The sequence below is a fragment of the Agelaius tricolor genome, unplaced genomic scaffold (genome assembly GCF_023055355.1).
Source record: "Agelaius tricolor isolate 1412-34295 unplaced genomic scaffold, bAgeTri1.0.p SCAF_3, whole genome shotgun sequence".
In the NCBI taxonomy this organism is placed as follows: domain Eukaryota; kingdom Metazoa; phylum Chordata; class Aves; order Passeriformes; family Icteridae; genus Agelaius; species Agelaius tricolor.
Window position 1 is genome coordinate 33233170 of NW_027269263.1, and position 25681 is coordinate 33258850.

Below are 25681 nucleotides of genomic sequence, written 5' to 3' on the forward strand. Positions count from 1 at the left end.
GGTTTGGCCTCACCAGCACTGTGTAGGAGGGAACAATCACCTCTCTCAGCCTGCTAGCAGCACTTCTGCTAATGAAGTCCAAGACACTCTTAATCACCTTTTCAGAAACAGCAGGCTGCTGGCTCATGTTCAGCTTGGTGTGCACTGTGACCCCCAGGTCCTTTACAGCAAAGCTGCTTTCCACCTGGGTGATAAGAAGCACATTTTGCAGAAACAGAAATACTTCCTTAGAAGAATATGTGGCTAGGTTATATTATTTCAGGGGAAAATGCTAACAGCCCACTGATGTCTTCTCTCAATGTTAGTGCCCTCCTGGAAAGATAACCTTGCAGATGTCTGTGACAGCAGGGCAGAGTGCCATGAAGAGCTATTTCAGGTCTCTGTGCAATACATTCCCATGAAAATAGCAATAACAAAAACTTTTCCTGCTGGTTAATTGTTACAGCCTTTTCCTGCTGTGTGAGTTTCTTCTGGCCTGTTCTTTGCTCAGTAGCAGCCTTAGATCATGCTGAACACAGGTTTGCTTTTCCTTTAAGCTCATGATGGCTTTAAATATAATCTGCTTCCTTATTAGAAACCCTATGCTTTTTCACCAAGTTGCATAATCTCACTTTTGCTATACCTCATGGTTACACTCTGTGTAGCTCATAGAAATGAATACTATTTTGCTTTAGATTCCTTTGAAGATGTTAGAATTATCAAAGCCCTTCAAAAGTACCATAGACATATTTTTGTAAATTATTAGGTACATTTAAGCCTTCCATCATCATGATAACCTGCTTGTATTAGTCAAAACAGAAAAGGAAGTAAAGGCCTTTTTTGCAGTTGTTATTCAGCTGACACCCAGCACTTGGATTCTCCTCCTGACTGCATCTCCTCTTACCAGGTCTTCAGAGTATGGGGTTTTTTCATTGTGCCTTCAAACTGCTCATATTGTTGGCATCTAACAAACAAGACCAACAGCCACATACATAAAAATATTTTACCCCTTGGCCTGTGTTTCCAGGATATGCCTCTAAATTCTCACATGGCATTGATACTGCGAAATTATTTTCAAAGGGGGGCAGTCATTGCTGCCTCATTCTTGTGCAACACTGATATTCTGTTCTGCCTGCCTCACCGCTTACTATTGAAATATATAGTGTTTACAAGCATCAAAAAAGTAAAATCCTTACACAAGAATGAGAAGGCCATTCAATGAGAACCAAAAAGAAAAAAGGAAAGTTGAAAGATTTAACTGCATGCGGGTTCAAAGGAAAAATACTGGATCCTATGCCTCATCTTCTAAAAAGAACTACAATTTTTGCCACCTTATTTAAATTGTATTTTGGAAAAATTATTTCAGAAAAATCACTTTAAGCTGCTTGAATGTGTTTTTCAATCATACAGAGAATTTCTAAGTCCTTTTGCTCAAGCATCAGGCCTATGTTCAAAATAATGCGCCCAAACACATCTCTCTTGGAGATGAAATTCATGTGTTTCTTGCCTTGCCCCCAAACAAATGCTTTTGCATGAGTCATTTATTGTGGAACTATTAACCCTCATTGAAATGCACATCTAAACTGACACTTAACCCTGATTTTTTTTAGCAGCACATGAGGGTGTGGGTGATACTTATTTGGATAGCACCTTGCAGCCTGGAGGCTTTAAAAGTGTTTTATTTACATAATGTCTCATTTATTTTTTAAGAATTACACTCTCCCCATCACTGCTGTGATCTTTTTTGGCATAGAAAATATCCAGCAGCTGTTTATCAGCCTACAGAAATGCTGTGTAATAAGAAGTAAAAAGAGATTGTGCATCTAACTGTAACCATGGAGTGAGTCAAGAGGGAGAACCATCACGAGAAAAGAAGGAAAAAAGCAGTCACTGGTCCAACTTTCATTTTTACAGTCCTGCAGGTCGCTGGTAGGCAGAGAATCTGATGGGGAAAAAACCCATTCACTATGTTTCCACCCATGATTTGTACAGCCCTGCTGGTCACTGGCAGGCCTGGTGCACCAAGGCACAGGAACCATCCTGGGCACTGTGTAGGGAGCAGTATTTTACATAACCTGAGAAAACAAATGCATAAGCCAAGATTTTGAGAAATGACACATTCTTTGGCTGTGGAATAGAAGATATTTTTAAATGGAGTGGAGCCTGTATGCTTTTTTCAGAAGCGGGTACCTATGAGGGAATGAACACTAATTTCACCTCCTGGTGCACCCAGTATCAACCACAGGAGAGTCCAAGGAATAATTTGCAGGACAGAAATTGCACAAACCTTTAGAAATTTCACACCTTCTGAAATAGTTTTCAGGTTTTTTATTGTTTAAAATATTCTTCTTCACCTTTGATTAGTATAACAGCAGAGCAGAAACATCAAAACTTCATTAGCCAGAGTTGCTGTGTGATCTTAGAGTTTAAACATATTAGATTACTCAGATGTGTAGTGAGACAGATATTTATAGAGCAATAGGAAAAAACACTGCTGTATCTTACAGGTAGGAGAGTATTTGTGCATAGAGAAAAGTGAAAAAAAATTGAGTTGTGAAAATTGTAGCTCTTGCTAATTATAAGAGACAGAAGTGTGGTATTAAATCCTGGGGGGAATAACAGAAACTTTATCAAAAATAATACATTGTTCAACATACAGTAAATAAATATGTTGAAATATAAACATGTTGAAATAAATAAACATGTTGAAATAAATAAACATGTTGAAAACCAGTTCATGGAAACTTCCCTTGACATACAGAGAAAAGTGAAAATTAACTGAGCAGACATTGGGATGTCAGGCTTTGTGGATTTGTCTCTTCAGAAGGAACATTTGGTAACAAGTACTTTGCCATTTATCATTATCAACTATAATTTAAATTGGGGCAACTTGACACTTTGTTCTGAGAGTGTGAAAGCTGTGTCATCAGGTATTGGGCTAACACAACAGAGGGCCTTAATGTTCACTGACAAGAAAACTATGGAGTATTTAACACACTTCCTCATCAAAACTCTAGGTAGGTTATTAAATATGATGGTAGAATATCTGTGTAGAGGAAGAAAGAGCCTCAGCTACAGATTTGGTATCTTATTTAGTAGAGCATCCCTTGCAAAGGTCTTCCAGGTGGTCTTGTCGCAGATACACACCAATAATTCTATTTTGGGATTCAAGGATTAGTCAGACATATTCAACTGATTACAAGAGAATGATAGAATATCTAAATTCTAGAGCACCAAATCAATTTTGCTGTTACATGTAAAGACTAGTGATTAAGGAAAGACAGAGTTACTGTTTGTAAATTATTCTAGTTCTCCAGGATGAGGTTTTTTTGTTCAGTGGTTTGAAGAGTGGCTGCTCTCATCTATCTTTCTTGTAGAAGGACATGATGGCTTGCTGTGAGCCTACAACCTGAAGAATACCAGCTCTTTAGCTGGCTTTCCATTTCTAATTTGGTTTCTACTAAATGCTTTTCTTCTTCACCTATCAGACTCTTCTGTTAATAACAACATTCAGATAAACTACGAAGACTGATCTAGAACGAGAACTGCACAATAATTTCAGCATATGGTCTTGAAATTTAAGGATGACATATCTGAAAAAGAGGTCTTTAGTCATCTCAGTCACCAAGATCCCCTCTACAGACAAGGGAAAGAGTTCATACTTCAGGGAGGTCATGCCTTCCATCTAAAGACAGGGGGTTAAAGTACCTTTCAAGGTGCCTGACTCTCCTCCATCAACTGTAGAGGAGATCAGATGACAAGCGTTCACTATGTGTCTGAGCTTTTGGTCACTAAAAATAAGATAATTCCCCAGCTGAAATGAGACAATTCCCATCTTTGGAGTCCAGAACTGCTCTTTATATGTTCTCTCCTGGTGAGAAGGAGAGTTTGGATAATTAGCTGTGCTGAGGGAGGGGATTAATCTCAACCAATACTGAAGAAAGGTGTGGCATCTGTGGTTCCCTCATTTCAAGATACAGAAACCTCCAAAGGATGAAATGAACAGAAAGATGGGGTGGATTTTTCTGTGACGATGTCATCCTTATCATAAAGAAAAATATCTTTTGTAGTCAAACCTCTAAATGGTGAAAGTTAAGTGAGCTGAATCTCATTAATGTGACAGCTCAGACTGAAATGAGTCACTCTACTGGGTGTTAGTGTCAAAGTGGGGGGGCTGCAGAGGTGGCCTCCGTGAGGAGAGATCAGGGGCTACAGCCCATCCCTACAGGCTCCAACAGACATCCTGGCAAAACATGGCCAAGCTGTTGGTTCCTCTGGAAAAACATGTCTAAAAATGGGCAGAACACCACAGGGAGAGGAGGAAGGAGCAAAATTGTGAGAAAAAGCAGAGAGAACACAAAACATCATATGAGCAGGAGGAGGAGGAGGAGATGCTCCAGGTGCCAGAGCAGATATCCCTTGCAGCCCATGAAGGATCCATACTGCAGCAAAGGAAAAATATGAGAAGGAGGGAACAGAGAAAGCAAGTGCTGTGTACTGACCAAAATAACCCAGCCCTGTGATGCAGGGCTGCAGCAATGGAGAGGAGGGTGGAGAGAACCTAAGTCTGAGAAAAGGGGACAGAAAAGTGGTTTTTAAATGTTTGCAGTTTTGTTTTCCATTACTAGAATTACCAATTATATTTTGGGGTTTGGTGGTTTGTTTTTTGATTTTTTTTTTCTTGGAATATTTCAGTTAATTTTCCCAAAGTGGAGTCTGTTTTGACAGTAACTGGTAAGTGAACTCCCTGTCTTTTAACTTCTGAGATTTTTTGCTTCTTCTTATTTTCTCCCCCACATCACCAAGGGGGTGGTGTGAGCAAGCATCTGGTGGGTGCTTGGGTGTTAGCCAAGGCTAACCCACCAAAGAAACATTTACCTTTATTATTATAAATTAACTTCATGTGCCTTTTCTAGGGAAGAAAAAGAAAAAAATAATTCAAGTGCAAAATGTTGCTTTGAAAAATACAGTAAAATTCCACATATGTTACCTAATACATGGGAGAGATATCTAAAATTCAGATAATGACAATATTTCCTTTTCCCAGATATTTCATGAGGGAAGATTAGAATAGTCTATGAGAAGGTGAAACAGCTTTGGCAATATCAAAATATTTCCAGATGTATGTGCAGAATATGTGAAAACCTATGCTAATGTATGCACGAACTCAAGTGACTGTCAGATTTGCATTGTAAGATGAATAATTGAATTGGGAATGTATTTTACATTCAAAATTCTAGTTTTCTGATTTTTCACTTGCTCTGGAGTAACAGAAGAGCAACAGCCTTTTCAAAAACTGTAATAAATCAACTGGATTTTTTGGTTTTGATTTGGGGAGACAAAACATTTAATTTCTGATTTCATCTTTTCAAGAAATATTATAATAATTTTTACTTTAAAACATCTTCTCAAAAATGTTAAAACTGGTCTTTTCTATATCATTGCATTTCTTTCCTAAATGAAAGGCTGTCAGTACTGACATGTATTAAAAACATGTCATGGTGAGTGTATATACCACTTCATCAGGAAAAAAGCTTCTGTTTAAAATATTCTGCCTGACAGACCATTTATCTCAGGCCATCCTTTTAATCCTCTCTGCCATCGAGGGCAGAGCAGGTTTTCTGTTCAGAAACAAGATGCAGTGGCCTTCTTGGTCGTTGTCACAGAAGTCTCCTCCTCGGTAGTCATGATGGTTACATGGCAAAAGCTGTAACCTTCTCTCAGCTGTGCCTATTCCACTTTCTACTAGGACTCCCACCATACTGGCAGGGCTGCATTCCTTGTGAGTCTTCTTTATCCTTTTCTCACTGAGATTGAGCAAAACCCCTTGTGCTGACTTTCTCTTGAGTGTTAACCATGGTATGATGTTTTGAGAACAGGAGCACCTGCACTTCACCGAGCACTGTCAGGTACAAAGAAGGTGTTCAAAACAAGCTTTTGGGTGGCTCTTTTGCATTTCTGCCATGGCTTTTCATTCCTTGTTTTAGGCCAGGACCAACACAGCTATTCTGGAGTGCCTCAGCAAACATATGGTGTGTGTGCTGTTTCCATCATTAACCAGCCAGGCGGCAGGGAACGAGCGCCTGCTTGAAAACATTGTGGGAATGGGATTCCTGGTTCTGGGAGTGCAGGCGTCTGTGACTGAGGCTGTGGATATACCTCCCTGCCAGCTAATATCTGGACAGAGCCAGAAATTGTGCATTATAAGGCCTAAGTATAATTTTGACACACATCACCTGTTGATTCTCTTCACCACTGGTTATATTTTCTCTTCTTAGAGACATCTATTCACAGAAACAAGCACTTGTACTGGGCTTTTCCAACAGCGGTGCTGGTGTTACAGAGCTGACATGTTGTGTGCACCCTGCCAGCTTGTTGACAAAAAGAGAGAAAAATGTAATTTAATACAGATGTTTGAGTGCAAAAAGTATCAGCAACACTTCAGCCTTCTTCTTTCAGTCCTGTCAATCAAACATATCCTCTCCACCAGATAAGTTAACATGCCCTGAAAAAATGCCTGCTTTTGACAGGCATGTGTGATTTTTTTCTCTGTTTTTATTCTTTGGCCTATTCAAATGTCTATTAGTTCAGAAGACTACAGCCCTCCTCATTCACTCTAGTGATGAACTCAGATGAAGTTGTGGCCTCGCCCTCAGGGCTTTAAAATCTTTGGGTGTAAATGAGTAATTTCAGCTGCACAGCGGATCCCTATGTACATCTGAAATCAGTTTTAAGTGCGAACATATCAGATAAATATATTTGCATTTTTGAAAGTTTGATCTCAAACCATTAGTTTATAGACCCTTTTTAAAATGTATTTACACTTGAAGAGATGTGGTCTTCACAACAAGTTCTGACCTCATCACTACCTTTTCCATTTTCCTGTCTTTTTGATAACTAACTGTGTATATTTGTACCTATTTCACCTCCTAGCTTCTGTAAAACATCCCATTTAAAGTTGGAAATGAATCTGCCCTTGAATAGATGTTATACTTTGGTGTCCTGAACAGGAAACTGATGTAGGAATGCACATTATGTGGATCAACAGCAGTTTAGCTTTTTTTCACCGAACCTTTTTTTTTTTGTTATTTCCATATAGATAATTTTTATTCTCTCATTCATATATTTTTAAAATAGGAAAAGAAATATGTCTGGAGACTACCTGATGCTGCTGTGAGTTTCTAGCTGGTGTGATTTCTCTAGTACTAATTTCTGAATTCAATATAGCTAGGCCCCCTGTCAGCAGGTAAATAACATCTTTATGAGACTTTCAATCCAGTTTCTAATTTATAATGTTTTTCAAGAAAGAAAGTGGCAAAGAGAGTCAGCTATATTTGACCTTGCTTATAGAGAATGCTTGTAACTATAGGGAATTTGAGATCATCCTGCTGAGCAGGAAGATTTATTATCTGTTCAGTGAGAATTCCTAGGCTGAGCTTTCTCTGCCAATAAACCTTGATATTCATCTTGCCTAATTCTTTGTGAAATTAATGCAGAAAATTCTTAAGGCAAAAAAAGATCATTTGACTCACTGTAAGTTTATAATGAGTGATACAAGATGAAGTAATTTGAAGGGGGTAGAAACCATTCTGTTCTATGCTGGTTTTCCTGGATTCCATGACAAGGGAGGGAAGTAGAATGCTGGGCCCAGGATAGGTACATGGTTTTGGCAATGGCCAATGAAGTTTTCATTCTGCTTCAGACGGAGCTGTCCTGATGTGAAATTTTGTTTTTCAGCAATGTATTACAGCATGAACAACAGTGCTAAAAATATAGCCACTGTTAAAAATATAGACACTGTTGCGTGCAGAAGCCTCATTAGGATAAAATTTTATTAGCTAAGTGTGTCTGGAGAGGAGTCCCAGAGACTCTCTGGACTCCACAGGACTGGCCAGAAAAAGGAACTATAAACCTGTCTTCAAAAAGATATACTTGAAAAAGAGAAATAGAAGACAGAGATGTAACTGTCGCTGGAAACCATGGCAACAGGTGGGGAAATCTCAAAAGAGCAGAGAATGCAGGAGCATGTTTTAAGACTAAAATGCATTAATCTCTTCTCTATGAACTCCCTGTCATCTAGGGAACTGTCCTTCTGCAGCCTGCAAATGTTCACATTGTGGAATGTTTTGGAAACGTGTTAATTTACTTGAAAGATTTCAGATATGTAATTATGAGGAGGTATCTACACGGAGTTACTGCACTGGGGTGAAGATATACAGACAGGGCAAATGAGACCCAAATGTGCTTTACAAAGCTCCATCCTAATCAGTCATAAGAATACCAGATGTGTCCCTGAAAGGGGAATACAGACTCATCTAGGGTCAGGTAGCCTCTTCCATCAGTGGGAAGCCTGTCCCTGTGTCCCCGCCAGGTTGGTGGGTGACAGGACCCATGGTCACCCAGTGTGTGCACACCTTTGTTTCTCTGCACTGCCCGTGACTCCAGTGGCAGTTGGCAATGACTGGAAACTTAAGTGCCTCCCTGAGATCTCTCACGTTTAAGGAAATTGATTATTAATCATCCATTTAATTCTACTCATCTTCCTCATTATTATAGCAGGACAAAATTATCATGTTTTAATTTATGGAGCTGTGTGTAACATTTGTCAGTGTCTTGCTACTTTTACTCTCAGAAATATGACACCACAATCTTTGCTGGTAATATTTTGAAACCATGTTACATATCAGAACTAAGCACAAAGTTTCTGTATTTTTAGTGGCATAAATGATCTCTCTTGGAATTTTTCGTATAAAGATGATAAGACATGTTTCTCAAAACATATAAACACCATAATCCTAGATCTCTGGTTTATATGCTTTTGAAAGATTTAACATGACACTGAAAACACAAGCATTTAAAAGAGAATGAAGCAAAGTCAATATATGCACTTGCACATAATTTTCTTTTTTTTCCCCTATATTACAGAAAACCTCCAGCATTATTAAGGAATTGTTTAACTTCTTAAAATGCTTCAAAATTATAGATTGATGGATGAAAAGTCCAAATATTTGTACAGAAAAAAATTCATTTCAAAGAGTCTGAGAAATCATAGACATGAAATACAAAACAAAGAACATATTGCTGGTTTTCTTTTTTCTGGTAATATTCAAGTTGATAGATCATCCAAAGATTTTACCCAATTTAGGGGGGTCAGAAAGTCATAAATATTCAAGAGATCATAAGTGTATTGTGGCATTTAAGCTTCCCTTTGGGTATTTTGTTCCTGATCCATGTAGATTCCTAAATATCTCAGTGACTCCATCCAGAAACTCGTGTTCATCCAAAAGAATAACTCATATCCTGATGCTGACCCATCATCATTCTAGAAGAATTGCTGTCCCCCAGATAATTTGAATGTATTCAGAATCAAGCAATGTAAAATTCATTGCAGTATGCATGCTTTCAGACAATTTACGATTAGAGAGAAGTATTAATGTGCTTGTATCTTTTTCATTTGTTTATTTGTTTCTTCTCACTGAAGAAATCTGACTGAAGTTTTTTGAACAGGTTGCCATTCTTGCTGACTATAAATGTTTGTTCCTAGAATTTTTGTCATGCTACTGTCTCCCTCCAACCTTTCTTTCTTTACACAGATATCCTTTCTTTTGTCTTTGTGCTGATGGCAGCAAAACATGTCTATCAAGTAAAATCCTTTCCCTTAACATTTAATTATCTTTGAATTTGTGTTGTGATCATCAATTGTTCCATTGACTGCCTCCTCTAAGACTGACTGAGAAAATGACATGTCCCACTTGACAGCCTATTTTCCAAAAATAACAACATGAAAAAGCAAGAAAGGCTGGTCCTAAACTGTGTTAAGAAGTCCTGCTCAGCCTGCAGTTTAATAGAAATTCTGTCATGGGACATCTGGGAGCTCAGTTGAATGATATTTTTAAAACAGCAGGAGGCCAGTATTTTTTTCTGGTGAGTTTTGATGAAATAACAGGTAAAATATCAGCTCCTTTTGAAATAATTGGGAGGTTCACAGTAGAGATCAGTGCTAGCTGTTATTCAAGGGAAAACTCAATATTGAGTGTTATGCCTTGTGTCTTCAGGACATAGAACTGATCAATGCTGTGGATCACTCATGGTCACTTTTTAAAATTTTATTTTAGGAACTGGTCCGCCTCCATAATACTCACAACAAATTCTGAACCTAGACCATTAATCTGGTCTTCTCCTGGCTCACCTAAGTCAGGAGATCTGTTTGCCATCGTGGCAGCAGCACGTCCCAGCACCCGAGGTGTGTGGGTGCCAGCAGCAGTGTGTGTTGGTGGAGACCCCCCTGGAGGGAACAGCCCAGGGCACAGACCCCACAGCCCTGCCAGCACTGCCAGGAGCCAAGTGCAGCAGGCTTCAGACAAGGGTTCTGCCATCAGCATGCCGCAGGATTGCTGGTGAAACATACCCAGCATCTGACTAATTTATAAAACCCACTACAACTGGTCAGGTGACCGATCCAACGCCAAAAGAAAAACAACATTAAAAATTGGGAGAAAATTCCTAAAATAGAAAGTATGAGCACATGTCTGCATATAGCTCGACAGATGGCATCTCTTTAAACAGGGTTTGTCCATATGGCAAGCAAGTAGATTGAATCTGAATGCTGTATAGGATCCCAATGGAACAAAACCCAATTTTTTTTTAGTTGAAGAGTGTACGCTATATATCTCACTTATGCTTCAGATGACAACATAAGCAGTTTTATGCCATCAGCTTCTGGCTGTAGCTGCAAATAATCAGAGAGAGGGAAGAGATGAAGAAACATCAACTTAGCGCATTAGGAAACTCTCTGAGTGAGGGTTTGAATAAACATAAATGAAGAACAGGAAAAAAGAGACATTCAAACCCTAAAGAAGTTTACATAAACAGTTTAATAATTTAATACTTGGCTGAGAGAAAATGCCATTACTGGAGCTGCTCGACCACCCAGTCATTAGCACTGACAGACAGCAGAGTCCTGCAGTACCAAAAAGCCCATGTCAGTTCAGAAAGGCTGCTGAGGACATGAAGTTTCTCTAATACAGCAGGTGTGTGCCCAGGTAGAGGAGATTTCTGAATCACAATAAGAACATCCCTTGTCTATTGATCCCTCACAAGAGCTTTAGTATTCAGCTCACACACTGGTTGCTGCTCCTGAGCTGCAAACCCTTCTCAGCAGAGATACTCCAGGCACAGAGGAGAGGTTGTAGCCGAGGATGTATTACCTGCTGTGGCACAGGGATTACACTGCTTACACAGGAGGGAGCCTACCTGGCAGCCTTACAGTGCAGGAGAACTGGGAAGAGGCCAATTTTATCTAGGGAGAAAACTTTAAATGTAGTTTCACCATCCATTTCAAACCAGAAAGTTTCCATTCCCTTTGAAAGGAATCATAGCAAGGCTATGATGCTTGAAAACAAAGAAAGAGGATGTATCAATATGAAATATCTTTATTTTAATGGAATTTAATTGATGACAAGTTCAATCGATCTCACTTACTCATTGGCATACAAAGTATTGAAAAATATTTCTCTTTTTTAAGGAAAAAAATAGAGGTCAGTTTAAATATTTCTTAGCTGAATAAACATGTGTCTGTACATTTGGTGAAAATGCAAATTAAATATAAATAGTTTATATATTAAACGTTCTGCAGTTATCTACATTTTCAATTCTGTTTAACAAATACTTATTGTCCTCTTTTACAGACAATATCATCTTTGGAACCAGGAAAAGAGAAAAGGTTGCATATGACATTAAGGAACTTCTCTGGGAGAAAATATGCCTGAACTCGCCTGTAAAAAAACAAAACTGGCTGATGTCAAACTTTTGTGCTTTTACAGCTATACTTCATTACTGAATGAAGTAAGTAAGACTGGACTATCAAAGAAATTGAGAACAGAACATTATTTTCAGGCCTAAATTTTTCCTTTCAAATGAAACATGATATCTGAGCACATTTCTTGTTATTTGTAACCACCTTGTGCCTGCAGTAAAGCCTGAATACACAGATTGCAGCACCTGCATACTGTCTTGAAGACTTTGGAGGCATCTTGAGGGCAATAAGATGTCTATGCAAATTATGGTGGAAAACACTAATAAAAGCCTGTCTTCAAAACATCATTAAATTATTTCTGAGTGTCTTTTTTCTGAGTCCCATACAAGGCTAGAATGCATGCAGTGAATGAGAATCCAGTCATTTACCATTCAGTTACCAAATCCCATAAAGTCTGATGAATTTCAGGTTCCACCTATCTCAATTTTTATGATTCTCCACAAGTATATAAGGCATAATTTTATATTCTTTAGAAAGAGACACCCCAGAACAATTAAGAGGCTAGTGAAAGAGCTTGCCAAACCACTTTCAATCAATTACCAGCAGTCCTGGTTAAATGGATAAGTCCCAGTTGACTGGAAATTGGCAACTGTGATGCCCATCTACAAGAAGGGTCAGAAGAACAACCTGAGGAACTCCAGGCCTGTCAACCTGACCTCTGTACCAGGGAAGGTCATGGAGATGATAATTCTGAATGTCATTGTGTGGCATATGCAGGACAACCAGGAGATCAGGTCCAGTCAACACGAGTCTGTAAAAGGCAGGTCCTGCTTGTCCAACCTGATCTCTTTCTATGATAAAGTGACTTACTTATGAGATGAGGGAAAGGCTGTGGATGTTGTCTAACTAAACTCCATGAAGTCCTGACACTGTCTCCCACAATATTTTCCTGGAGAAACTGGAAGCCCAAGGCTTGGACGTGTGTACCCTTTGCTGGGTGAAAAACTGTCGGGATGGCCAGGCCCAGAGTGGTAATGAAGGGAACTAAATCCAGCTGAAGACCAGTCACCAGGAGGGTTCCCCAAGGCTCAGTACTGGGGGCAGTCCTATTTCATATCATATCTTTATCAACTACCTGGGTGAGGGGATTGAGGGCACCCTCAGTCAGTTTGCAGTGCAGACACTGTGCAGGAGTGTTCTTCTGATGGATGGTGGGAAGGGTCTGCAGAGGGATCTGGACAGGTTGGATTGATGGCCTTGTCCAGCCCAGGACCATTGTGTGAGGGTCAGAAAGGTGAAGTGCCAGGTCCTGCACTCAGGTTGCAACAACCCCATGCAGCAGTTCTGGCTGGGGACAGAGTGGCTGGAAAGCTGCCTGAGGGGAAAGGGACCTGGGGGTGCTGTTTCACAGCTGCATATGAGCTCGCAGTGTGCCCAGGTGGCCAAGAAAGCCAGTGGCATCCTGGCTTGTATCAAGAGTACTGCTGTCAGCAGGACCAGGACAGTGATTGTCCCTCTTTACTTGGCACTGGTGAGGCCACAACTCAAATCCTGTGTTCAAGTTTGGGCCCTTCACTTCAAAAAGCTCATTGAGGTGCTGGAGTGTGTCCAATGAAGAGCAATGAAGCTGGTGAAGAGTCTAGATCACTAATCTTTTTAGGAGAGTTGGAGGGAGATGAGGAGGCTTAGAAGAACCTCTGCTCTCTACAACTACTGCAAAGGAGGTTGTAGTGAGGTGGGGGACGATCTATTTTGCCATGTCTCAGATGAAAGCATGGGAGGAAATGGCCTTAAGTTGCACCAGTGAAGGTTCAAATTAGATATTAGGAAACATTTTTTCACTGAAAGAATAGTTAGGTATTACAGTATGTTCTCAGGGAGGTGTTGGAGTTGGAAAGCTCTGGAAGTGTTCAAGAAGTGTCTGGATGTGGCTCTAGGGGAAATGGTTTAAGTGTGATTATGGTGGTGCTGGACTGATGGTTGGACTAGATGATCTTGAAGGTCTCTTCCAGTCTTGGTTATTATGTGATTCTGTAAAGAATGGGTGCTATGCTAACTATAACTACCATTAATTATCAAAATTAGTCATCAGCATACTGTTACGTTTTTCTCAAATCTTTCCTGTTCATCAGACACAGAAAGTATATTTGACCTTTCAGACTAGAAAATGGGCTCAGGAAACTGTTCATCTTTTCAGCACAAAGAAGGCTGAGGATTGGTAATTCTATCCTTCCCTGCTTTATTATCTATAGAAAGAGGATGTAAACTTGGGAATGTATAACAGGCTGGTGAGTCATGCTTATTAACAGATATTTATCCAGGCTCATTTGCTTAACCTTAATGCTTGTCACATGTCTTGCTACAAACTTCACTGTGCATTATAAAGGATTTGACATCATAGAAGTAATTATTCCAAAATGATCCTGATAGATTTAAAAAAAAAAAAAAGAAAAAAAAGAAGGTAATTTGGTCCTAAACCCAACATTCTCTAATGAGAAGTTTTCTGGGTCTGCAAATCCATAGTCATGTTTTATTTATAGCCTGCCTGTGATTCATCATTAGAGTTTCTTTCAGATTTTGAAACAAAAATTGTTCTTCCATGCACGAGTGTTTTTAGATAACCACAGCTGCTCCTCACTAGCTGCTCTTTCAATAGCAGAAAGCCTAACACTAGTATTCTTATGCATCTTTACTCTATCTGCTGAAATTCAAACGTATTTCAACACACACAATCAATCCTATTGTAAGGAATTCAGGCAGCAGCCACTGCAGCCAGCATTTAGCTTGTCAGCAAAACCCCTTTTCATTCCAAAGAGGAACAACTGATGGAATGAAACTTTGCTCTTGGCTAGAAAGCCTTGAAAGGATTGTGCTGTCCCAGCTCTGCCCTGGCTGTGCCAAAATGCCTCTGAAGATGTTTAAAGCAATTGTTAGAAACTCTGCTTGGTAGGCAGCAAAGAAAGGCAGGATACTGGTTAGCCCTTCTGCTGCTTTGGCATTGAGGGCTGCAATTTGAATTTTTCTGCATATTGCTTGCTGGGTGGTAAAAAGATCAATGGTCTAAAGTGATTTGTCATTGAGAAAATTATTTCTGGAGGTTTTGTGGTTGCAGTTAACATTTCTGTTCTCTTGATTTAAAAGCTTTCTCTGCAAATGGACAATTTCACAGGTTGTTTAAGAAACAGAGCTTGAGCTAAATATTTCTGGTAATCATGTCTCGAGGATAAATTTTGGTCATCTCTGTACACACGTTTCTTCCTACACATACCTAGTAAGGTTTGTTTCCACTGGGATAAAACCCTTAACTTAACACCCTATGTGCTCTTTCAGGATCTAATCAGACTTGAATTGAGAGAGACTCTGAGTTAACGACCAGCTCACCTCCTCGGGCATTTCTTACTGTGTACCCTCACAGACAGTGCTGGAGAAGTGAGGCTACAGCTTCACACATATGACTGGCACAGCCACATCAAATGGAATTGGTTTGCTGTCTCCCCTTTGCTCATCTCGCTGTTGGAGATGGGTACAAATAAAACTCTAGATCGATGCCAGTAGGGGTGCAGAGGTGATTGAGTGACAATGTAGTTTTTACTGCACTTGCCGCATTTTGTGTGCTGAAAACAACTGAAACATTGTGGCTGTAATCAGCACATCTGGGGAACTCATAAGATGAGTTTGTAATCTTGGCCTAAGGTTGTAACATGAATGCTCTTGCCACTTAAACTACTGGCAGCTGACTGCAGTCTGGCAGCTTGGAGAAGGCAGAAAAAGCTGTAGGGAGTAGTCAAGTGGATGACTTTTGACTCTCTGTAAATAGAAAAGGAAAAATTGAGGTTTTTGAGCAGTCCTATAACCCCAGGATTTGCAAGTCTGCTATTTCATTCCTGTGGGCCACCAGAATACTTGTCTCTTTCAAGAATATGTTTGTTCCTCTTTCAAGAGTATTGTGATTATTTGGACCTACAGAGCAAAACGTGTAATACTGCATGGGTACTTTGCCTACTGCCCATAAAAATAACATATGCGCCCATGAAAGTAGAGCAGCTTCACATAAATTTTGCTTTTCTCATTTTGAGCTACATGTTCATACTTATTCCCTAAATATACATCTGAAAAAAAAGTCATCAAGAATAAGAGATTTCTTTTCAACAGAGAAGGTATCACAGATGAAATACTCATACTGGGATCATATTTCTGCTGTTGGTAATCCTATATTCAATGTGTTTGGGAGGCATTTTCTATTTGTTTTGTATGTTCTCAGTGAAAAACACATGCATAATTTCTATACCTCTTTTAATGTGTTTTCAGCATAAGCCTGTTTTCTATAAATTTATTTCCTGTGCCATATTTGTATGGAGATTACCTCTTAAATATGCTAAGTAGAGAGGTCAGAGCTCTCTTTATTTGTTAAATGAATTAGTGTTAGAGTTTCTGTATAATTCCAACACTGAAAACATGAGGGAGGGAGGGAAAGAAGTATTTAGAAGAACCCAAAGAAAAGTATTTTGCATGTCAAAAATCAAAGTTGAGTTTTGCTAACAAAACTCAGCTTTGCCAAAAAATTCCATGTGAAGGAGTTAGTTTAAGCTAAAATATAAACTCCTCTCTCTCTGCCTCACCCACTGCAGAAAATAGATTATGTATTTCTTTAAAATGTGACCTTAGAAATCTGAACCTGGGAATTGGTGGTAACTGGGGGAACAACTGAAGGTCTTTGAGCTCTGATTGGTGTGGGTAAGACCTGTGTGTATTTGGATACATAGATGGAACTGATCCCATCTTTGCTTTGCTCTCTTCCCATTTCACAAGACAGAGTTTGGGCTGTCCTGCTTCTCCGAACAGACAATGAAGGCTCTGAACATACAGACCAGCTCCCTCCCTCTCTCCCTCAATTCACATTCATCTCCTGGCACCTTTAGCTCTTCCCTTCTGGATATGTGCACCACTTTGATGACTGCTACTCCGTGACTGATCATATATCCAGGGCTTCATGAAAGCTCTGATCAAGATTTGGTTTACAGTGATACACAGTGGTTTACAGCCAGGGGAACGGGGAAGTCTTGCCTGCAAATTTATGACTTTTAAAGAAAACCAGGTTGGTTGCCTTTTGTGCATGAGGAAGGCTTACAGTAATCTTAAACTTAGATGAATAAGAGGAATGATGAAATAGGCATCAGTTTAATATGAAGAAATGGACTGTTTGAAAGAGAGGGAAAAATTGAAGGATCGAGAGGCAAAGAATTGCTGATTGATCACCCATCATGACAGAAAAACAGGGAGGGGACAGGAAAGAGACAAAAAATAGAAGAAAAGAGTGACAGTCCCTGTAGAGGGAATAGCAAATTTGAAAGAGAAAGAAAGACCAAAGGAAAAAGATATAAGGCTTCTGATTGCTCTTTTGATGATGGTAGTCCTTTTGTTACAGGAATCAATAAAATAAGTCTACTTATCTAGCATCTGCGGTGATTTAAATCTTTACAGCCTGGGGGGCTGCTTTTTACCATCTTCTGTTGGAGGTTGCCCAGCCCAGCTGCCCCAGCAGAGCAGAGACAACAGCAAAGGGCTCCCTTCATCCCTTTGGCCATCTGGCAGTCTGGGTTTGATGGCCAGGAGTGATAAACTTGAGTTTAACTACATGACTTCTCACTGAAGTAGATGGGATGCATGGACAGAGTGAGTAAAGCAAAAGTGGTTCATACACCTGAAGAATAAACAGACAGGGTCCGTGCTCCATCACTAAGCCTGCAGGTCCAGCAAATAAGGTCCATGTCCAGAGTTTCACCAGACAGCACTGTGGGAACCTCTGGCAGAAGATTGGTTTTTGCAGCCACAACAGTTCAGAGGCTTTTGAGGGACTCATATGTCTGTTAGGTGACAGGAGGTATTCCAGTCAAATAAATAAGGTGTTTCTTCACTGGGAGCAATTTGTAGGATGTTGCCATGCTTTGTATCCATTTATTAAGAAAGAATTGAAAAAAGACATAGTTTTTTTATTCTCAGTTTGTGAAGCATGGGAGAACCAAATGAAAATTGCACTGCAGCACAGCTAACTCATTTACAGAAGGCTATCTCCATTTCAGGGCCTTAATATGAAATCTCTGTGAAGCCACAAGGGTGAAGAAGAGGGCCTCAATAATTCAGTTAGATTATTGTATTAAAAATATTCTCTGAACTATAACACAATTAAGTCACTAGAGGAAAAAATAAAAGATGCATTAGACCAAGAAAATGTATTACATTATGATTGGTACCATAATTCCTGGGAGCAATAAATCATAATCATATATTTCCTCTTTGAAAGCCAATGGATATGCTGTCTCTGCCTGGAGCTCTGGTCAAACTTGTATTCTACAGAAAATAAATTAAAATTTTCTGAAGTTAAACTTCTGAAAAGAAAACTTTTGCAGGCTGGATATTTTTCTTTAATATAACCAGTGTATATGGTTAATTTGCATGCACTGGTTTGGAAGCTCCAGCTATTTATAAAAGTCATCAAAGTGATATATGCAATCATGTGAGAACAAAATATAATTTCATCATTTGTTCATAATGTTCTAATTTTTTTCCTCAAAATTTTGCTGAAAGTGATGAAAAATGAATTGGTATTGAATATTAGGGTCAAAATTTTCAAATTTGAGCGCCTAAAATTAGGTTTCTAACTTCATATTTAAATAGCTAAATATAAGTAGCCTGATTTTCAGAGCTGCTGAGCAATCCCAGCTGCCACTGAAATCAGTGGGAGCTTTAGGTAAATACCAGATTGCCTATTTAGGCTCATTATCATGTAAAGACTAAATAGGGATTGATACATTTTAGCCAATGTTATTAAAGAAGGTTGCTCTGGTAGAGCAGGGATCTGTAGAAGGGCACAGAAAACTCTTGGTGAGTTTCAGAGGCCAAGCTGCTGCTCATGTGGGCACAAACCTTTCCTAAAACACCTTGCCCATTGGCTTAAGCCATAACAAAGGGCCCCGTGCCACTTTTGAATGGTCTCTGGGAACTAGGCAGCAACTGCTGTCCTAGAAAAATCATTGTACCAATCTCCTTTACTGTCTGAAGACTTTTCTTGATGTACAGGCTCGACCAAACCTTTTCAGCTTCCTTCCATTCCATTCTTTCAAACGCAAGGTGGCTATTTCGTTTCTCCCTATCCTGTTGCTGATGTCTGCCCTCCAACAGCACTCTCCAGCTGTGCGTGGGCTCCTGCACGTCTCCCCATCCTGCTGCCTGTGTCAGAGGGAGAGGGGCAGCCCTGCAGCAGTGCCTGCTTGCATTTGTTCCATGTGGTCTGGGACAATAGCTCCCACACTGCCTCACACCCTGGGATGAGAGAGGCTTTCTTGCATGGGCGCTGTGCTGGGCCCTGCACTCTCAGACTATATTTTGTGAAGTAGTGCCATCTGATGTTGTTGGTTCTCCATAATGTCCTCAAGCCTCTTTCCCTACAATAAAGGTTGTATGATGTTTATCTTTACTCCTCATGGCTTTGGAAGCCACAAAGCTTCTCTGAACCCTCTGCAGAGCCCAGGAGGAGCAGGTGCCCAGCTGCTGGCCTTGCTCTCTCTCTCTGCTGAGCCCTGCAGCGACTGGATACTGCTGATTATGAAACAAAACAAAAGAGAAGCAGCTTCAATTGAACAAGCAATTGATGCAAAGATCAAAGAGGAAGCTAACAAAACACAACTTGAAAGAGAACAATTCAAAGCATAAAGCAGATGCTTTATTTTCTCTACCTTGTGGTACAGATACAGAGAAAAGCCTCAAGTCACTGAAGTCAACATCTGATCTGACAGAAGCCAGGATTCCACATCCAGTGTTTCAATCCCTGGTTTATGTCAGAGGTGCTACATTCTTCACATGTTTCGGGTTTTTTGGTTTGGTTTGGGGTTTTTTTTTGTCTCATTCCACTTTATTTTCACAGCCATGGGAACTCTGTTTTTTAACACAGTCTTTCCTAGGAGTAAGATGGATATTCTGTGTGTAAACCCTGGTTTCATCAGGCTTGTGACCTTCAAGGGTTATATTTCTGTTTAGCTTCTGGAACCTCATTTGGCTATCATGGTCTCAACTGAGGTTGCAACAGCATCTGACAAAATATAATTTATGCTTTAGGTTTCTAATATTCTATTTGATGATTAATAATTTCACTGGGCATCAGTTTGTAGTCAAGTCTTCCATATAAAATATCTTCTTTAAAAAAAATAAAGGAAATACTTATTAGTTAACCTTTTTGGTAAAAATACAGAGAAGGACTGTAAATATTTCATAAGGGAAAAAAAGTAAAAAAAAAATTGTGTTTATGTTAACAAAAAAAATCAAATTCATATAAATGAGAAGTTTATATGCCTCCATGCCTGGGAATAGGTGATCCTTGGGAGAAGTGGGAAGAGCAGACTCCTATTTTCATATCAGTATAACTTTCGGTGCTGAAAGGAAGTAAAATTCGTACTCAAAGTCAGTGGACAAATTGCTCAACTTAAAGACATTGAATACAAAGAAAGGAGAACAGAATGTTTTGAAGGCATTTATAATCATCACAGCGTGAATATTGATGGAAAAAGATGAGGACATTAGGTTTTCTGAGGTGCCTCAGTGAATTATAAGCCTGAGAATCACTGAATTTGAATGATGATTTGAGACACCTGCCTGGTGTGACACAACACTGGGCAGTCACCCCTGTGCTCTTCACAGTTGGCCCTAAGGTATTTTGACAGGAAATTACCACAGAGAGTCAACACTGAATGGAATAATGTGGATTTCTGACAATAAGAGGGAGGAAACTTTTAGAAGAATTTCATGAGACACTTAGAGAGAAAAAAAGGTCTGGAAGGAAGAAAACAGGGAGTAGATAAAAGAGGCTATATCAATAGTCTGTGGCTAGAAAGCTTTCAATACTTTTTGTCGGTAAACATCTCTGAACAGGTTTTTGTGACACATATCAGATATTCAGAGTGAATTGCCTTCCACTGTTATTTCCAATAATGGTGATAGAGATTATATTTTGATACAGTAAGTTATGAGCAAGTATCTTGTCTGAAAAGTGTTATTTCTTTTCGTTTTCATTGGCAATATTTCCATCATTGCTGCTAGACTGTATTGCCTCCCTCTCATACTACTCCACCATCTCTTAAAAAATGAGTCTTTAGCACAAGAGTTTCTGCCTCTCCCCATCCTTTTGCCCCATCCCCCACCATTAATTTTCCCTTTCCTGTCACATCCTGTCTCCAGTTCTGAGGTCTGTGGACTATTATCTGCCTCTCATCTCTTCAGTCCCTGCTATTTCAAGCTCTCTTTCCTCCTTTATTTCTGTTCTCATTATCTCAGCCTCACCTTCAACTCTGCTGGCTCCTGTCCCACTGCCTGCAAGCATGCTCTTGCATATTCTAGGTCAAAATAAGGCTTCTTTATTCAACTTGCCCAGTTACAATCCTATCTCCTTCCTCACCTTTGTTTTCAGCACTCTAAGGCCCAGATCCAAGGATCTATTTAGGCTCCTAACTTGTCCTTGAATGCCTAAAAGTATTCTGAATGCAGTACTGCCTCAGTTTTCTTTTCTTAGCTCTCATGATGACCTTTTAAATGTCCCTTGTACCTTGTGACAGATGAATTACTTTTTTGGGAAATAACGTTTGCATGCTTTGGTTCCTTATGGAAGAGACTCTGTAACAATTGAGTAGGTTGCATTGTGCTCCTATGGCCCCAGCATCATTCCCCTGGTATTAGCCACTTCCATGATGGGGCTGACAGGAAACTTCTTACTACATTCATATTGGACTGGTTGTCACAAATTAGTTCACAGAAATAAAAAGAGAAATGAAGAGTAATTTCCAGGTTCATTATATTCTCTCTCCATCAACAAGAAGCCTTCCCATTTTTTAACAAGATGTATGGGGTATTCAATCCTTCTATCAATTTGCAGTCAAATAGGCTCCAAAGCTGAACTAATAGGACAATGACATACATGACTTCACAATAAGTACATCTTAAGTTTTCTAATAAGTTTAATTCTGTGAAAGAAGTGTTCAGGACAGAGAGGAAATGGTAGCAGCTGGACACAAAGAACAGAGACAAGTGGAAGGAATTCAGCCAGCAAGCATGGAGAGAAAGACATTCCTTCATGGGGATTTTGGATTGCATGGGTAGAGCTGTTGAACCACTTGAAGGCTGGAGCACAAATTTCAGAGGATCCAAAGAGAGGATCTGTGTGTTGTAATGTGTCAAATCACAGCATCTTTTAATGCTGTAACCACCTAGCAGTACTCACAATGCAGCATTTAAAAACCCAGCTTGAGGGTCCATAAACTGGGATTCACGAAATCCAGCTGCTGGAGAAGGCAATTGGGAAGTGCTGTGCACATGTCAGAGCATTTGAGTACTTTTCTTGCTTATTAGTCTTTCAAGTCACAGGCACTTGCAGAAAATTATCCCATCCTGTTCATTCCTTTGGGACTAACGTTGCTGAACTGTTTGCTGGAGTCAAGAAAATGATAAATCCAAGTCCTTAGTTTAAAAAAAAAAAACTACAAGGAATTAGTTTTGCTTCCTAAAGCTGGCTGTGAGGAACATGAAGACCCTTAGCAATACCAGGTAATTGGTGTTTTCCTTATTAGCTCCCTGGCTTGTCAGAAGCTGGCAGAAGTGCTATAAACATCTGAGCTCTGTGTTTACACCTCTGAGGTCAGCCAGCCAAGGTTCCTTCTTTGGATTCAGCTCACAGATGTTATTCTCTTAGTTGTGCCTGACAGTATTTTATGTTTCTTAACTTCGCAAATGAATGGTTAATGGCCTGGAACAAATTTTGGAAGGACACCTAAAAGAGAGCAAAACTGTAGAATGATGACTGCTCTTGGTACAGGCAGGAGGACACTGATTTTCTCATCTGGGCTTCAGGAGATAAAATGTTCCTAGTACTGACTTCCCGTGCCTGCCCATGGCAATGCTGTACACAGAAGTTAACAGCAAATCTACCAGGAGCTTTACAGTGTTCCTGTCTCTGAGCTGACCTTGTCAGTATAACCTTAGTTTGATTGTTTCATCTTCGACTCCACAGCTGGTTGCAAATCACCTACTGTACAAGTGGGGCCATCAGAAACCCTCATTGCTTTCATGTCAATCTACATACAGTGGTTGATGATCATATTTTGGAGTTTCTTCACATTTTAGGGGAACAGAAAGCTGTGCTAACTTTCTTCAGTAGAGCATAAAAATATCTTCCTCTCATAGAAATGAGACATAGCAGCAGATAACTATTTAAGTGATGTCAATAGCCACATTTTCCTTTTAATAATTTAGACAATATAATATGATTTGCTTAGCTAGATCACTTACTCCCTGTGTATCATCTCAGATCAACCACAGAAGCAGAATTTATTAATACAACAGAAGAACATAAAATATAATTTTCTTCTTAAAAAAATCTATTATAGTGTCAATAGGTTCAGCTGACTTTGAGCATGTGAATATATTTGAAATCTGCTATTAAGGCATGATCAATCACTGAAATCCAGTGGTATACAGAGTAGGGATAGAAGAAGGGGCATCCCATGGTGGTGTGACCTAAGACACAGTGGTCACAACAGAGGGAATGCTGGGATATTTTAAAAGGTCCAAAGACAGCACTGAAATTTTTGTCCACACACTCCAGCAAAATTCAATTAAATTTTGTTGAGCTGTGCTCACTTATTCTAGAAACCTGAACCAGCAGCCTTTCAGTGATGTAGCAATAAAAGCTGTCCACCTTGCATGTCATAGAAGTCTAGTCCGGGAAGTAAAAAGAAGAGAGGGAAAAAATGAGAAATGGATCTGAGATGAAAGAATGGAAAATCGTTCTGTTTTTTCCTTTCTTGCCTTCCCTTCTGGAGTGTTGCAAGGACCCACAGAAGGTGGAGTCTGGTGTCACACTTCACCCTATGGAGGCTGGGTTTGCAGCTGCCCTGGAAACATCCCTCTTGCTGCAGGGTGAGCAGTGCTGGGCTTGCTGCCAGTGAGAGGTCTTTGTTGTGATTGTGCACTTGCTTGAATTATGGGCTCAGTTCTTCCCTGTGCTTGGCTGCTGGGTAGGGCCCATGTGCAGGAATGCTGAAGAAGCTGGCAGCTTTACAGATGTGCTGGGATTCCCACTGTGGTATGGACAGCAAGTCAGGGCTCAGCTGGGCACTTGTGAAAAACGGAGTCCCCGTGCCAGGTGTCTGGCAATACTTACATTCTCCATTGATCTGAGCAAGTGACACCATCTTCACGGATATTTAGTAAATCAATTTTGGTAAAATCTGGAGAGCAAAATATTCTAATGAGACATGTTTGCTTAACCTGGCATACAACCCTCCTGGCTATTGGATGGACAGACCAAGAATAATTTCTTCTGCTTGTAAATACTGACTGATGTATACTCAATGTGATTGTGTGCATTTATTACTTGAACATTAACAGTGTAATTATATATACAAGTATACAAAATATGTCTATGCATATATCTTTGTATCTCTTCAGCCATTAATGTACTCAAGTCAGGAAAAAAAAAAAGTATTTTTAAATAATATTCTTCTATAATTTTTTCCTGGTGTTGGCTCCTAAAATCACATTAAAAACAATAATAAAAAGCTGAATATAATAAAAAAGTGATGGACAATGAGGTCATGGAAAGAAAACAGAATTTTGTCATTCAATATGATATTAAAGAAAAAATTGCCTCAAAATCTGGGGGTTTTTTGCTTTCTCTTGTGATGGAAGGTGATAAATGTCAATGAGCTTTCAAAAAACCCACTAGATTCATTGGAGGCAATAATGTGAAAACTCTGTGCAACAATAAATTTGGAAAGTTATTTATTCTTGGGATTGAAGTCTTAGGCTGCAGGGGTAGCAGCACTTAAGGTTCTCACTTGGCTCATTTTCCCTGAAAATGGAAAATAAATAACTCTGTGACTAAGCCTTTTTGATCTCCATTTAAAATCCTAAAATAAAGGCTTTTAGATGCAAACCAGTTCCTCTACAGTAGCAAGCTCCCACTATCACTTACTGTAGCCTCAACCCTTTTCTGTGGCACCCCAAATAAATAAGAGGTAAAGTACCTCCATTCCTGGGAAGAAATTCCCTCACAGTTGCTACACTAGTGCCAATGTTCTGAAGTACCTGAATTTTTAAGGTGATGAAATATCTGGGGATCTGGGATGTATGCCTGAGAGCTCTATCCATTAAGGAGAATGGACAAGGCAAAAGTTTTTATTGTAACATCTTTATTTTAGGCACTTGGCCCTGCATCAGCACCATTGTCCCTCACAGCCAGGTGTGGCTGTGCACCTCCCAAGCTGGGGAAGAGCCCAGGGGAGCCAGCACAGGAGTGCAGATTTGCATTAGCCAGAAAGGAGGAAAAGAGTGAAGAGAATTGGATCTAAGTATAATATTTGAGCCTTTATTCTAGCACTTCAATCAGGATTCATAAAACATCACAAAATGAAGTTCCTAGGCCTTTTCCTGGTGGTGCCTTTTTATGAGCTAATAGGTCAGGCATGGTAGTGGGATGTAGGAGATTGAATTTCCATTAGTTATTTCCTTCTGCATTAGTATTTACTTTCATATTTACCACCTTCCAAAGCATGATACAAACAGCAGCATTGTAACTCCCCTCTCCTTCTGCTTAATTGCTTCATGTGTGGTTCATTACCATACATCATATGAATGGATGCAAAAAACAAGGGGCACAGTTTTTAATACCTGTGGTTGGAGCACTCATTTGGAAGTGATGAAACTTGGGCTTCAGTTGCCTACTCCTGCTAATGTTTATGATCTTTATATTTAGTCATCACTGAATAAATGTATTATTTCAGTGCTTCAGAGACAAAATTATCTAATAATGAGTTGCTCCTAGAGTGCTTAGAGCACCCTAATATTCCTTTTTTTTTTTTTTTGGAAAAGATAGATACCTAGAGTTCCCAAGTACCTTTTCCGTGA

General features: G+C 39.6%; 1 long non-coding RNA gene across 1 annotated transcript; it reads left to right on the plus strand.

Moving 5' to 3' along the window:
• Positions 1-2695: 2695 nt before the first annotated feature.
• On the plus strand, positions 2696-12078 carry LOC139588272 (uncharacterized). The gene is made up of 2 exons (XR_011678609.1): positions 2696-4713; positions 11667-12078. It is a non-coding gene; the product is annotated as an uncharacterized lncRNA (long non-coding RNA).
• Positions 12079-25681: the final 13603 nt, after the last annotated feature.